Source organism: Leucopleurus acutus (assembly GCF_964270905.1).
Source record: "Leucopleurus acutus genome assembly, chromosome: 18".
NCBI lineage: Eukaryota > Metazoa > Chordata > Mammalia > Artiodactyla > Delphinidae > Leucopleurus > Leucopleurus acutus.
In genome coordinates, this window is record NC_139160.1 from 60,510,645 (window position 1) to 60,527,700 (window position 17,056).

At 38.6% G+C, this 17,056-nt stretch overlaps 1 protein-coding gene across 6 annotated transcripts in view; it reads right to left on the reverse strand.

The window, feature by feature from the left end:
- The window catches only part of LOC309974752 (uncharacterized protein), a 157,226-nt gene that overhangs the window by 114,952 nt on the left and 25,218 nt on the right, over nucleotides 1-17,056 (reverse strand). For 4 of the 6 annotated variants that reach the window (XR_014326902.1, XR_014326903.1, XR_014326904.1 and 1 more), the window contains exon 4: nucleotides 2,988-4,058. The exons of 1 other annotated variant lie outside the window; for it this stretch is intronic. The gene's annotated coding sequence lies outside the window, so the exon portion shown is untranslated. The remainder of the gene's footprint in view (nucleotides 1-2,987; nucleotides 4,059-17,056) is intronic. One more of the 6 variants, XR_014326905.1, reaches the window with a different exon arrangement.

Consider the following 17,056-nt stretch of genomic DNA (forward strand, 5'->3'; position numbering starts at 1 on the left):
CTTTGACGGAATCCATACAGGCCAGCCTCCTGGGGCAGAGAGCAGAGTGAAGAATGATCTGGGAGAGCAAATATAATATATCCAGCACACCGTGAAGAATGGGTGTAGAGTTTTATATTAAAGCTATCTCAATATCCACGGACAATGATCTTTTGGATTCACATTTGGTCTATTAAATACCGTCCAAGCTGCCTAAAACTGAGCCATCCTTAGATTTCTGGAAAGAAGCCTACTTGGTAATGATGTATTGTTTTCTCATGTGCTGCTGGATGCTACTAGGTAACTTTAAGATTTTTGCATCAATATGTGTGAACAAAAAAACCTTTGCATTTTTCTTATTGTTTCTAATACCTTCTATTTTCATAAATGAGGACTCATTAAAGTGTTTCCCAAACATGAATACAAAAAATATCAAAGAGAGGGGCTTCCCTGGTGGCACAGTGGTTGAGAGTCCACCTGCTGATGCAGGGGACACGGGTTCGTGCCTCGGTCCGGGACGATCCCACATGCTGCGGAGCGGCTGGGCCCGTGAGCCATGACTGCTGAGCCTGCGCGTCCAGAGCCTGTGCTCCGCAACGGGAGAGGCCACAACAGTGATAGGCTCGCGTACCGCAAAAAAAAAAAAAAAAATTAAAAAAAAATATCAAAGAGGTGTAAACCCTAGTGTTCACCTTTAGCAATATAAAGAACCAAATCCTGGAAGCTTTTAAAACTCAGATTTTCCTTCCCCATCAACCATCCCTTTATGGGAAATGGTAAAGGGAGAGAGAGATTCTATAGGGACCACAGCTTTTTAAAATCACTCTCCTTACACTTATACACTTAATAATAAGCACCATTTAATAAGTAAATGGACAATGACATGTATTGATATAAAACTAGTTAAAATAGTGCAGCCTATTTCTCACTTAAAACCACTGCCACGTATACTTCTTCATTCTCTTTAAATGTACTTGCCCACCCTTTACTCTGGTGTATTATCAGGAATGTTAAAAAATACAACTAGCTTATAGATGAACATCAACTCTCTTAAGTGTTCTGAGACTCTTCTTCCAAAAGACATGCACACACAGCAAAAGCCTAGGTGCTTATAATTCACTATAGTTCAAATGCCAGGCTATATATTCTTGGTGTTAGTCAAACACCATGGAAACATTTAATGGTAAAGATAAACCAAGCATTTCTAGCCAGTCACTTTCAACTGAGATCAATACAGTGTAACGATGATTTAAGATGCTTCTGAGTTTACCTTAAGTAATTTTCCCTTCTCTCCTCTGAGATTGTAAATCTGACTAATTGTTTCACACTCTAGAACTGCTTCTTCTTGCTAAGTATAATTGCTATGTCTGGATTCTCCTACGCCCCACGTAATTTTATGGAGGGCTTGCCTACTGATCTCATTACACTTCCAACTCTGATGCATCAGGCTCCATGCTGTTATTTACCTACGTCAGTATACTTGATAAATTAAATCCAGGCCTTGTTAAATTTACCCCTTTAAGGCACAAATATCACAATTTAATATGGATTAAATTAACCCAATAGGCATTTTGCTTCCTCCACCATGGAATATACATTAGTTGATTTCACTCACCACTGAAACACCAATACCAATAATCAGGCTATTTGTGAAATAGACAATTGGGGAAAAAAGCATTCTACAATAATTTTTGAAGTGAAAAAGTAAAAATAGTCTACCATGGCTTAATCAGCTCCTAATTATAAAAGTGTAACGCATGGCAGATAAAAAGGAACACAAGAGGATCCGAGGAGTAAAGAAGTAAAGAATAATTGCCACGCAGAGCTAACATCCAACTGTAAAGCCAGTTATTTTGATACCAAAAAAGTCTGCGCTTTTAAATTCAGCCCTAACGAAGAAAGTCTATTTTTTCACTTAGACCAGATTATTTCAGTCCTGTTAAGAAAATCAATTCAATTTGATAAACTTGGGACTTCCCTGGTGGCGCAGTGGTTAAGAATCCGCCTGCCAATTCAGGGGACAGGGATTTGAGCCCTGATCCAGGAAGATCCCACATGCCATGGAGCAACTAAGTCCGTGCGTCACAACTACTGGGCCTGCGCTCTAGAGGCCCTGAGCCACAACTACTGAGCCCACGAGCCACAAATACTGAAGCCCGTGTGCCTAGAGCCCGTGCTCTGCAACAAGGGAATCCACTGCAATGAGAAGCCCGTGCACCGCAACGAAGAGTAGCCCCAGCTCGCCACAACTAGAGAAATGCCCGCGTGCAGCAACGAAGACCCAACACAGGCAAAAATAAATAAATAAAATAAATAAATTTTAGAAACTTTTTTGATAAACTTTTCTGTTGCTTTGTTCCTATGCTCACAGCTGGAGGGAGAGACAAGCCATTTCTTTAAAGTTTCTTAAGGTTATAACCCCCATGAAGGGTTGATCTTTTGACTGTTTTCTCTGAATAAAGCCTCCGAGCAAATTCACTTGAATCCACACTGAGGCTTCACTCACCTGGAAGAGTCTAAGAACAAGTGTCCTCATCTTTCTTACTTTATCTTTGGAACATTTCTCTGCAGAAAATGTGTTGATTTAGCTGCTGGAAACCCTCTAGAATACGGAGTGGAAAAGGGTTATGTCAGCTCTGAGATGTGAATGTTGACTACAGCACAGCCTTTTCCAGGGGAAATTACCCCTTCAATCAATGCTTTAGGACAGAGCATGGACATTTCGTTTTTTTCTGAAAAGAATTCTTAGATGCTAACAAAAGTGGACATTTATATCTTGGGTTGGTGTCCTTTTATAAGGGAAAATAAGCAGAAGATTTTGCAAGGATTTTCATAAATATAAAAAAGTCTGTCAGAAACAGTCTCCCGTTATGCACAGTAGGGAGACTCCTTGATTGATGTGAAGTCAGACAGTAAAGCACTTCATATCTATATTAATTCTCTATTAACTGAGTAACAAGTTACCCCTAAACTTAGTAACTTAAAGTAAAAAAATTTATGGATCTTACAGTTTTGGTGGCTCAGGAATTCGGGAGAGGCTCCACTGAGTGGTCTGGCTCTGCTTCTCTCAGGAGGGTATACTGGCTGGGGCTGCGGAAATCTAACAGCTCGACTGGGGCTCAAGAATCCTCTTCTGAAACGGCTGACTCACGTGACTGTCAGCGGAGGGCTGGCTCTCATATAGCTGTTGGCAGAAACCTTTTTCTGGTTTTCGACAGGGTTACTCAGTTCCTTGCCACATGGACCACTCCTCCGGCCTGCTTTAATGTCCTTGTGACATAACAGCTGTTTTCCCCCAGAGTGAATCATCGAAGAAAGAGAGCAAAGAGAAGATCACAATGCCTTTTGTCTCAGAAGTCACACACCATCTCTTCCACCATCTTCTAGTTTATTAGAAATAAATTACCAAGTCCAGTCCAGATTCAAGGGAGTAGAGTAAAAGGAGAGAATACTTTTTTGAACATTAGACAGATTTTAAACCACTATAGTGTCCTTCTCACCTACTAACATTTTGGCAGCTAAAACAGTTATTGTACTGGTGGTGGACAGGTTTTAAGGTGGCTTCCATGACCCCACCTTCAGGTCTTCATGTCTTTGTATAATCCTCTTCCCTGAGTGTGGGCAAAACGCTGATTTGCTTCTAATCAGTTGAACGTGCGAAAGGCAATGGTAAATACATGATTACATAAGTGTAGCACCTCTCTTGCTAGGGTCTCTCACTGCCTATTACTGGTCAAAGAAGCAAGCTGACCTGAATTTTACTGCCATAAAGAAGTGAATTTTGCCATAATCTGAGCGATCCTGAAAGTAGACCGTTCTCCAGTCGAGCCTCCAGATGAGAATGAAGCCTTGGACAACACCTTAATTGCAGACTTGCCGAGGACCCAGCTGAGCCATTCCCGAACTTCTGTCCCACAGACACTTTGAGATAATGTGCGTTGCTTTAAGCCACTAGGTCTGTGGCAATTTGTTGTATAGGAAACCTAATCGAGTACAGAAGCCAGGAATCCCAAGTCTAACCTACATGTTGGTAGTGTAGAAATAAGTCACTCCACATCTCAGGGCCTCATTTTCCTCGGCTGTTAAAAAAAGAAAAAGAGAGAGAGAGAATAATTTTAGTAAAATCAAAGATGCTCCAACCATTTTATGTCATGAAACATCACATGAGAGGCCAATAGACAAAACAGCTAAAATAGATCTTTTCTTATCAAGTAGGAGAAGGGTCCTAAAATATCTACCCTCCCACTTTATAATCCAAGATTATATGGATTATATAATCCATATATATGAGGAACAGAGATTGAATATTTTTGGACTGGATCAGTTTTTTTTTGTTTTTTGTTTTTTTCAGTATGTGGGCCTCTCACTGCTGTGGCCTCTCCCGTTGTGGAGCACAGGCTCCGGACGCGCAGGCTCAGCGGCCATGGCTCACGGGCCCAGCCACTCCGCGGCATGTGGGATCTTCCCAGACCGGGGCACGAACCCGCGTCCCCTGCATCAGCAGGCGGACTCTCAACCACTGCACCACCAGGGAAGCCCAAGGACTTGATCACTTTTAAAGTGTCTGGATTCTTCTAGCTTAATCATGCCATGATTTTATGACAGCCTCAAAAGAGAAAGAAAAGTGGGGAGGAATTATACATACTTATTGACCAAGTGGACAAGGGAAACTCCAGGCATATAGTATAAAATTTATTTTACCACTAGATGCATAGCCCCTACCACTGCCCACCCTTTCCTGATTATGCCTATCTCTCTGAAGTATGTAGCAAACAAAAATATGGGAGTTCAATGTCATCATCTTTCATGATTTTAAGTTTCATATTCATTTAAAAACAAGTTGGGACTTTCCTGGTGGTGCAGTGGTTAAGAACCTGCCTGCCACTGCAGGGGACATGGGTTGGAGCCCTGGTCCGGGAAGATCCCACATGCCGTGGAGCAACTAAGCCTGTGAGCCACAACTACTGAGCCCACAGGCCTAGAGCCCATGCTCCACAACAAAAGAAGCCGCTGCAGTGAGAAGCCCATACACAGCAACTAGAGAAAAGCCCACACACACCAATGAAGACCCAATGCAGCCAAATAAATTAATTAATTAAAAATAAATAAATAAATAAAATTTAAAAATACAAAATAAAGACAAGTAACTCAAAAATCCACCCAAACTTAGCGGGAAGACATTAGTCAGGTGTGTGTGTGTGTGTGTGTGTGTGTGTGTGTGTGTGTGTGTGTGTGTGTGTGTGTGTGTGTGTGTGTGTGTGTGTGTGTGTTGTTTGGCAAGCGGGATTGATAGCACAGTTAACAGTCTTACTAAATCTCACCATTGGCCCCAATTCTTCACACTTCCCTGTATTTACATCCTTTGCTTAGGGATTTTGCAATTCTTCTAAAAGGGGTTTATATTCACCTGCCCCTTACGTTTGAGCTTGGCCACGTAACTTGCTTTACCTAATGCCGTATGAGCAGAAGGGACAGTGTGCCAGTTCCAAGACTAGACCTTATGATAACACATCTTTTCTCTTCTTCTCTTGTGCCTCTGCCATTTCCATGTGAAAAACATTCTCTAACTAGCCAACTGTTCCAAGGGAAATGAAAGACATGTGAGCAGAGCCACCCCGGACAACCTACAGACCAGTGTTTAGAAGCAAAATTACTCAAGCTGTTCCAGCCCAAAAAAGAGCTGCTCACCTGAGCCAGCCTAAATCAGCCAAGCCTACTGACCTACAGATCTCTGCCAATAGCTGATTGCTGTTTTAAGTCATCAAGTGTTGGGGTAGTTTGTTACATAGCATTATTGGTGTATAACTCAGTATACACTGAGCAAAGTTGTTAGGGAAAAGTCTCTCTCTCTCTCTCTCATAAAGCTTCTCAAAATACACTATATACTTTTCCTTACATGTGCTAATTTAAACCTCTTAACATCTTTACTACTGAAAGTGTCTATCTGCCTAACTGGTGACTCTATACCAGAGAAGAAAGGGTTGATAAAGTTGTTCGGTAATGGAAAAATGTCCATTTTTAAAACCATGAAAGGCCAAAGAAAACATAAAATTGTTATTATAAATATACAGAATTATCAGTAAGATATTCTAAACAGCTATCTTTAATTGTACAAAAATACTGCTATCAAACAGGTTTTAAGGATATGAAACTTGTTGTTATGATACACATTTATCATTGTCATGCTTTCTTGGTGGATTGACCCTTTTATCACTATGTAAAGTTCCTATCTGTCTCTGGAAATTTTCTTTGCTCTGAAGTCTATTTTATCTGATATTAATATAGCCACTCCTGCTTTCTTTTGATTAATGTTTGCATGATATATATTTTCCCATTGTTTAACATTCGATTTACCTATCTCATTATATTTGAAGAGAATTTCTTGTAGACAAAATATAGTTTGATAATTTTTTACTTGCTCTGTCAAATTCTGTTTTTTAACATGTATTTAGACCATTTATATTTAGTGAAATTATTGATACGTTAGGGTTTATGATTCCATTTTATTTTTTGATTTTCTGTTTATTTTCTCTTTTCTTTTTCCTGCCTTCCTGTGTCTTACCTGAACATATTTTAGAATTCCAGGTTGATTTATCTATAGTGTTTTTTTACGTATCTGCCACATTCTTTTTAACAGCTGCATAAAAATTCCATTGTATGGATGAACCTTAATTTATTTAATCAGCTCCTGGCTCATTCATTCTTCACAAACATAGCCTCTCCGAATTGATCTGATATTTCTAATTCTAGACCTTTTTCAACTATGATACTCACTATATCAAGGAGTTTTTTTCTAAAATAGTATTTACAGCTTATTTTTACCAATAAGAGTAGTGATATTATTGAAAAAGTTACCACCTCCTTGGGCCTCATTTTCTCGTGTGCAACATAACATGTATGAATACACGTGTATTTTCTCAGCCTATACTGGTTGTAAAATCAAAATAAAATAATACTAATAGAATACAGATTGTTTTGTCCCTGACAACAGCCTCTATAATGGGACTTCTGAAACACTCCACACACATATTTTTCTCAGTGGCCCTGAGCATACCTCTTGTGTCCTTTAACACAGCCCTATCTACAATATTGTGACAGAACTATTTTTGTCTTGTATTTTAGCTCAAGTGTCCTGAATTGATGTGGCAGATATATCTGATGCCCATTGGGCGATCTGAAGGAGTCTTAATACTGCTAGTGCAATTTCTCCTGAAGAGATTTTTCTGTGCAATGTCATCACACTGTGTTGGAGATTTTTTGGTATTAGAAATAGAATTACTATGTTCTGGTTGAGGGATTGGATTTATGTTTTTAAGGATGTCTATGGAGTACAAAATTCAGCAGACAATTTTTTGTTACCGAGCTCACTTGAAAAGTATAGACCTCAAATGGTTTATGATTCACCAATTAATCAATTTAACTATCATAGCTTCTATATCTTAAACTATGTGTTGGATGGTCACAATTAAAATTTCCCATACCGTTGTTTTTATTCAATATAGCAGGCCTATGAGAATCAGATATATAATTGGCCAAATCAATCAGTCAGCAATCATCAGCTAAGATATTTAGAAAATACTGATTCATTCAAATAGCAGTGGATTCAATGGTCCTGTATTACAGTTTGACTCTATCATCAAAAAAGCAGCAGATACATTATTACATTTCCTTTAAATTGGTGAGAAGTCAGTATTCAAACCGTTAAATAAGGTGTTAACACTCTAACTCAAAATTCTTCAGCTTTAGGGCATTGAATTGATCCTTCTAACAGTGTAAAAGATTTTTTCCAGGTAATTTTCTATTCCATTACCACATGTGATGCACAAGAGTACAGCTACACATCAAGTTTTGGGCGGATTTTTTTTTTTTTTTTTTTTTTTTTTTGCGGTCCGCGGGCCTCTCCCGTTGCGGAGCACAGGCTCCAGACGCGGCAGGCTCAGCGGCCATGGCTCACGGGCCCAGCTGCTCCGCGGCATGTGGGATCTTCCCGGACCGGGGCACAGAACCCATGTCCTCTGCATCGGCAGGCGGACTCTCAACCACTGCACCACCAGGGAAGCCCTGGGCTGACAGGTTTTTTACTGAGTATTTACAGAGACTATTATCCCAGGTTGTAAGGATCAGCAGATCTTTTCGAATTTATCATCATGACTTTTCCTGCAAGAGGCACAACCATTTTAACGATGAGAAAACCTGAGCAAATGGTGACCTTTTGACTCAGAGGATCAGCAGTCAAAGTCAGACTTCTTAACTAAGAACTCCATTGTGCCATGCATCGTCAAGCCTCGTCAGGTTGTCTTTACTGCTCCATCTGAGAGAACAAGGAATCTCCCAGAAACTTACGTTTTACAGCAATTTGCATTAACATAATGCCTGGCAGGAAGAAATAGCAGCTTTGTAGTGACATATTTTATTATTTATTGGTTTAAAACCAGTCGTACAATGTGCAGGTAACATTTCACTCTAGACATCATTCAGACTTTCTTATAATGGTTACATGTGTCAGCTCCAGGATGGAGCCAGGCAGTCTGGTTTAAAATTCTGCCTTGGAAAGTTTTAGGTGTTTGAATTTAGGCAAGTTCCTTATTTATTAGACCTCAGTTTCTTCACCTGTAAAATGGGGCTAGATTTTTCATTTGTTTGTTTGAGTTCATTTATTTTGGTCCCAGTCTTTTATATTAGAAGTTTTCCTTGGAAATCTGATGACTGCTACCTGAGTTCATGTTTGTGAGGTATGTTGGGTGGGGGTGGTTATTGAGTGGTGAACTTCTAAAGGGGGTGAAGAGACAGGGAGCTGAATTTTTCATTGAGGGAAACTCTAATGTCAGCACCTGTATTGTTTCTTGGGCTTAGTTCCCTAAAAAGGAATCCTCTGATTTTCTGCCCGGGAGGGTATAAATCTGGTTCTCAGAATCTGAGGAGTGCAGTCGGTGAAGGAACACCCTGATAAGCAGTTCACCAAGTCAGACTCAGTCTCCTTCTTTTTAGGACAGGACCTTATCCCCACAATCAGCTGTGTCGATCTCTACAGAAAGTCAACTCTAGTTTTGATACCAACCCCCACATACTTGAGAAATGACTAAATAAGATAATTTGCATAAAGAATTTAGTACAATTCTTAGCACTTACTTGGGGCACAATAAAGTTAAATATTATTATTGTTATTATATCTATAAACTGATATACTGTCAGACTTGCTAGTACACTTGCATAATAATTGCACCAGAACATGTGCTTAAAGATTACTTGAAGAATGAGGAGAAGAGAAAAAGAAAACTATTCTAGGCTAAAAGTTATGCAAGATCTCTTGTTTTATTTCCTTGGGTATTGACGTTATACAAATATAATACTCAAGAGTCCACATCATCTATGAAAGAATACAGAACAGTCATTCCAAAATAGACTGGTAATTCTGGGAAGTGAATCTGTACAATAAATACTAAAGGAAGCTTTAGAGACAAACATTTAAATCTTCATTCTCGAGTTAACAGTTTTTTCCAGAAGTGCATCTTTTTATTTTAGTCTTTAAAATAGAATGTACCTTACTAAATGTGCTTTATTTCTACTCTCTACATGCCATTATATTTGCTTACTGAGACACTTCTTGGGTTTGAGAAATAAAACATACACATTGCTTTCCATAGTTCAAAACCACGTTGTCTCTTTAAATTAACACCCATTTCTCCAGCAGAGGGAGCAAATAAGTTTTTGCATTTTCATTTCTACCAAATAGAACTTCTGTGAATTCCAATGTGCTATCGGATAAAATGTGTTGAATAAGAGACTATATTGAAGAACAAATTTGTAATGAAAATGTATCAACTAATCTTGATAGCATATATTAAATGCTTATAAAACACTTGTGTGTAAATCCTAAGATTTCATTTTTCTAGAAGCACTACATCTGTGAAGATTTAATTCAAAACATTAGCCAAACAAAGAAAAAATGTTTTTAAGCTCTTCAAATACTAAAGTATACGTAGTGCATTTTTAACAGTAATCTGCTCTAGAGTTTTTTGGTTTTGTTGGGTTTTTTAAACCCGCCTTTTAGAAAGCTAATAGTAGTACAAACATGCCACATAAACAATGGAAAAAAATTGTTACACATTCTGAGATAAGCTGTTTGTGAATTAATTGTGTAATATGAAATTCACATTGGAATATCATGATCTAATTATTTAGGCCTCAAAATCACAATTTTTACGTTGTGATTTCTCATATTTAATATCAAATTATTTGAATAATTTTAAATGGCTTAAAATTTTAATAAAATAAAAATTCTTTAGTGAGTTTTTAAAATCCTATCTTACCTAGTTTTTCTTTCATAGTCTTAGAAATAATAAATTAATAGTCTTTCAAATTAATGACCATTCATTCTGAGCAATCCTAATAAGACCCAAAATTTTATTATAGACTTTGAGCAGGGAGAACATTTTTTATGCGTACCCATTGCATTTAGCATTTATGAATTCTTAATATGTGTCCTGGAACTAGGACTGATAGGTTGGATTTCTTGGGTCAACTGATCCATGTATTTTATATATATATATAATCATTTACAAATCATTTTTAAGGATAATTTTCTAACTTGATTTTGTTTCTTTCATTGATGTGGAGGCACCCGGAAAACCTTAAGAAAGTTGCGTACAGTTGCTAAGATGTATATATTTAACCATAGCAACTCAGATGCAAGCAGCCTGGAACACTGGTAGTGCTTCTGACTTCAAGTTTAATTACAAAGATGGGGGACAGGTTAAATATTCCAGTCTGACACCATCCCTCAACATGACAGAATGTACTTGCTACAGTAGAAAATGGTTACCTTCCGTGAAAAGGTTGGTGTTTATTCACCAGGACCCTAGTTCCTGACAGCTCCTCAGAGATGACTTCCATTTGCTTGTTACACTGCATATGAAAGACAATGCCTTCTTCCCCAATCCTAAATACCTATAGGAATCTGGTGATGATTTCAGTGATTTTACTGTGAAGTCCCTTGCCTCATAACTGCTGTCTCCAAAGTGCTGGAGAAAATATACAAGGCGAAAAAAAATGATTTTTTGCTCACTGAGTGTCACCTGTGTGCCTCTAGTCCAAACTAGAATTCTCTCTCCTTCACCAACATGTCAGTACAATCACCAAATACTTTGTTTCTACCTCCGGAAGTCCCCTGAATCTGTCTGCTGCTTTCTCCTTTCCTACTGCGCTGCCCTTGCCAGGGATACTGTGTCTTAAACTTGGGCTCAGTGGCCTCCAGACCTGCTCATTCCAGGTCAGTCTGCACACTGCAGCCAAATTCGTGTCATTAAAATCCAAATCCTATTATGGTAAGCCCCTTTTCACTCCCAGTTTCTATTTGTCCTTAGTACAAAGTCTAAACTTCTTCAGTGGCTTACAAGAATGTTAACTATTTGAACCTGCCTGATTTTCCAGTTCTTTCTGGTGTTACTCCATGTCGTAGGCAAACTGATTGGTTATTTCAATCTTAGGTCTTCTTCTCAACTTTATCAACACTTTCCCTAAGTCAAGGTTTCTCAAACTTGGCACTATTGACATTTTGGGTTGGCCTTGTTCTTTGTTGTGGGAACTGTCCTGCGCATTGTAGGACGTGTACCAGCATCGTTGGCCTCAACCCATCTGATGGCAGTGGCACCCAGCCTCCAGACAACCAAAAATGTCTCCAGATCTTGCCAAATGTCCCCTGGGAGCCAACATCATCTCCTGTTGAGAATCATTGCCCTGGTGAACTAACCCAATCCATGATTTTATATATCAAATACGACAAGAGTTTTATAAGCTAGATCTCTTTCCTCCTCCTTTTCCACTCCCTCTCATTTTCTGTCTTTCCCTTTCCCCCACCTCCCTTTCCCTCTCCCTTTTCCCCTCCTTCACCCTCTTTCTCTCTCATAGCAGTCCAGGGGTGAAGTTGTCCAACTCCAGTATTGTTGGGAACCCAGTTTTGGTTTTGTTTTTGTTTTCTGGCTTTATCAAATTAAGAATTTTTTTCCTCATCCACAAGGCTTAAGATGACTCACTACCATCGTGTCCACATTCTAGCCAACAAGAAGATAAAAACCAGAAGTGAGTGAGCTTTTTCCTTTTAAGGGTGTAACCTAAATGCATACATCACTTCTACTAGCTTCAAAGAAGGCTGAGAAATGTAAAACTCAAGTTTCCATTGGAAAAATAATAATATTAATAAAAATAAACAAATAAATGAATAAAGAATCAAAGTGGGAAGAATACATATCAGGGAACAACCAGCAGTTTTTGCCACCATGTGCCTCCTTGATCACCGAAATAGCAGATGTTCATCTTTCTTTTCTTAAAAAAATGCATTCACATTTTTGCCCAAGGAAAACAACTGCAAAATTCCAGCCAGTTCCTGCACCCATATCAAAGTCCAGGGTCTCTGAGGGATAGCTTTCTCCATAATCTCCTTATGTTGCTTCTCCTGATCAGGAAACTATGAAGTAAAAGAAAAGTACTGTGTTCCCCATCACTACAGACATACACATGCTTACAAACTCAATACCTGATCATGTCATAGAAACAGGAGAAGTAATTTTTAAAATAATAATTTAATAAGAACTTTCCTCCAAAAGAGGGAAGAATAGGAAATGCACAGTAATCTCTGGTCCATAGGAACTATCAACTCCTGCTGGGCAGAAACTGGGAAGACTCCTGCCCAGACAGGGACTCAGCTTCTGAGTCAATTCCATCTGGCAGCCCCTGATTCCTGTACCCCTAATTCTACTTCCAGAAATTTCTTCTTTTTATTCTCTATGGTCCCATCAAAGTGGGAAGGAAAGGAAAGTCTGCCCTTCCGAGGGACTACACTTTTGCAGCCTTATTCCTGCTAGTGAAGGTTTGGGTTCCTGAGGGTCTCCGCAGAGCTGAAGTAAATCACAGGCTTTCTAGGTCAGGCTTATGGTTTCTTTGATTATAGTAAATTTCTGGCACTAGTCTCCATTAGAAAGACTTCTAGAAGTTTTGAGTCTGAAGACTTTTACTTACTGGCCTCTTGGCCCTTCCAATTTCCCTCTTCTCTCAACTTAATTGTGGCTTCCCTTAGAATTTGAAAGAACAGGCTTTAGAAAGAAGGCAATCTCTATAATCTGATCTTTGTTGTTGACAGACAGAAATATATAACAGGAGAAAATCTTGGGGTCACAGTCTTATTTCCTACTAAAGCTACCTCCTCAGAGCCACCCTCTATAACTGCTTTAATTTGGGGTAAGATGTAGTTAGTTGGTTTTTTCAGCTCTGCAGAGTCCAAATTACTAGACCCTCATTCAACATAGATCACAAGATTCTCGTGGATATTTTTTCTGTCTTCACCACCATGTAACACTGAGTATGACTCTTAGCAAGTGTTCAGTAACTGTTTTTCAGTGAACTTTAAAAGTTGGCTAACTACATAAAACCTGTGAGAAGGGTCAAATAAGAGGCAGGCTTGGTGAGGCATGTTTAAAGGAGAGATCACTGTGGCTGTAATTGCTACAAAAATCCTATGGAGGGGTAGGTTTTATGGAGAACTTTCCATCCCACTGACTTTTTTTTTTAATTCAAATATGTCACATAATTTTCAGATCAATCCCGTGAAATAGATAATACATTGCCAGTTTACAAAGGACAAAAGCTGAACTTCAAAGCTTCCTTCTGTTAAAAAACAAAATTCAACTGAGTAAAATTTAACGATCTTGTTGGCTTTATTCAGTAATTCATGAACCAGGCAGTATCCAATCTAGCAAATAGAAAGGAGGTCTAAGGAGCTGTACAAAGTAAAGGACTTTATAGGCAGAGGGAGCTGGAACAAGGAAGTTATACTTGGCAGAAAAAGTGGGTTGATTATTGCAGGTTACTTTCTGTAGGGGATGGCAGGGGTCTACCAGGCAGGTGACCTAACTAGTGCTGATAAGGTGATCCCCAATTGACGGCTTTAAGATTCCATTTCTGGGAGATCCAAAATTATAGAGTTAAGTCTTGGTTTGGTGACATGGGGCTTAGCATAAGTGACTCCATTTTGGTCCTATTGTCTTACACTTCCTACTGTTGCACAACTAGCAAGAGGCAGAGCTTGGTCAAACCCACTTCTTCCAAATTTCAAAATCTTTGCTCTTCTCATTCTCTAGAACTGCCTCTTGTGTGATTCTAGGCCAAGGAGAGGTGGGGAAGAGTATTCGAAACAGAGAGACAAGTCATGAGCAAATGGTGCCAAAGGAAGAAAAAAAAGAATGTTTAGAAAACAATTAGGTGTATATATATATGCCTGGATTGGGGGAAAAGAGTGATTTTGTACAGAAAAGAAGAAACTAATGACAGATTAAACTGAAAAGACCCTGACAGGAAAAAGTATTGATATTTTGAGTATTTGATGACTAAGTCTCCTTGAATGAGACTCCATTTTGCTGAATTCCAAAACAAAGCAAGTTGTGCTATAACAAGTCTGCATTTTATGGGTAGATATTTTAATGCTTGCCTTCTTATTTTTATGAGATAATTATTGTTTGATTATGTGGAATAATGGTGTGTTATTGTTTTCACAATTTTGAAGGAAAAAAGTTGAAATTTCCTTTCTTTTACAAATATAATTCATGCTGTTTAATATTTATCTCCTTCACTCATCTTATTGTCACTGCCACAAATAACAATGAAGTAAATAACGTTTTTCATTTTCCTTGAATAATTGTTTAGGAAAAGTTACTTTAATCTTAGAGGATGGAATGATGGCTTTTTTTTCCTCTGAATGCTTTTATCTCACATAGGAAATACAAAAAATGCACAAATGAGTTGATTATCTTGGTACCCATTTTAGCAAGCTGGTTTCATGATCAGAAAATTCATTGTCAAAGAGGAGTTTCAAAAGAAAAATTAGGGCATTCGAGTGTCACTTAATTAGATAAATGGATCTCAGTAATTAGACTTTTTTTGGAAAGATAATGTATTTGTCAGACGTATTTAGGCACGTTTATTTAATAAATATCCCCAGGAGATGTTAGTCCCTCTTGTATTTAATCGTGATGCGTTTCTAAACATATCCTGAGGATATTAGGGAATTTCCTGCTCTGTTAGTGGGCTGCTCCAAAGTTTCTCTTAGTTTCAGAAATCACAGAGATCTCATCCCAGCCTTAAATGACTATTTAAGGAATACTGACTAGAATAGGTGATTAGCAATGGGAAATAGTTTGTGTAATTGAAATTTATCGTGGGCCAAAGGAGACAGAGAAGCGAGAGAGGAAAGGCTGAAGGGTCTAACAGTTTCTTACTTGATATTGGATACGTTTGCTCTTAAATCAGTACTATTATCTGGCTCAACTGAATCTCCCTTTTAACCTACAGACTTTTTTATACTAGCTCAGGTAGGCAAGGCAATTTCATCATGCATTCAGAGTGAACCAGTCACCATAAACCAGTAAAAGTCCTGGAATTTATAAAATAGAATGTATTGATATCATCATCAATCAATCAGCACATAGGCACATGTAGCACTTTTCAGAGGAACATCAGTTGTCTATCAACAACATATAAAACAAACAAATGTGTTTTGGTTTTTGTCTACACATATTTATAATTCCAATTACAGAGCTAAATTTTGACCACCGTAGTGATAATAAAGAATTTATATGTTCTAAAAATGGAAAAGAAAATACAAGAATCTAATAAAGTTTATTATAAGTGTGGATGGTTACTTTGTTGAGAATAAGTTGAGATTAGAAGCAAATAATATCAAATTCAGAACAAGACAATGTGTGCAAAATCACCTGAAGCAGTTTAAAGCCTTCACAAACGTGAATTAAATGTCTTACATCTTGCTGAGGTCTGAACAGGCACATATGAATAGACAAAATAATATATTTGAAGAACTGTCATTACTTTTATTTCTCAAATTCAATCAGATTGGCCCTTCAATGATCATTCTGCTAAGCTGTGAGGTAGAACACAAAATTTCTCTAGCAACTGAAGTAATAAAAAGAGCAATTCAAAAGTTTTTCTTATGTGCTGCCATTGAGATAATCTGAAGGGAAAGTACAAGCTAAAAGGACTCGAGTTGGGATTCTCCCAGCAAAATGCAGGAATGGAGGTGGCAGATTGCAGACAACCTGGAGAAATGGAAAAAGTAGAAGCTCGGGCTTACGTCAGAGCTTTTTAAATCCACCTCCCCATATACAGGCCATGACTTTGGTTAAATTTTAATTTCTTACAGCCTCAGTTTCTTTTTTTGTTTGTTTTTAATATCTATCTATCTATCTATTTTGGCTGCACCGGGTCTTGGTAGCGGCATGCGGTATCTTTTAGTTGCAGCATGTGGACTCTTAGTTGCGGCGCGCGTGCGGGATCGAACGTAGGCCCCCTGCATTGGGAGCTCAGAGTCTTACCCACTGGACCACCAGGGAAGTCCCACAGCCTCAGTTTCATAATCTCTGAAGTAATGATGATAATGTCTCAGGAGAGATAATGAGACAAAGACGTGAACAAATTTGCATAAAAGTGCTTAACATAGTTCCTTACACATAATAGACATTTAAAAAATATATGATATTCCTTTTCCAAACAAATGAAACAGGAAGACCCTGTTCTTATAATACAACTGGAAAACTACAAAACCAAAGTGATGTTGTAGCCCACAGAGAACAAAATTAGCATTTGTCCCCTTTGTTAGTAATGAAAGTGAAGACATTGTAACTCAGGGTTTATTTCTATATAATGGGGGCTCACCCTCTGGTTATCAGGTTAATATTACATATCATTATAAAAGTTGGTTAATGGGGCTTCCCTGGTGGCGCACTGGTTGAGAGTCCACCTGCCGATGCAGGGGACACGGGTTCGTGTCCTGGTCCGGGAAGATCCCACATGCCGCGGAGCGGCTGGGCCCGTGAGCCATGGCCGCTGAGCCTGCGCGTATGGAGCCTGTGCTCCGCAACGGGAGAGGCCACAACAGTGACAGGCCCGCGTACCGCAAAAAAAAAAAAAAAAAATTGGTTAATGAAAATAGCCAAAATGCTTATCCAGCTTCTGTCTCCTGTTCTAGTTCAAAGGTCAGAATACTGGTTGTGCTTTTCAATAATGTGCATCTTAA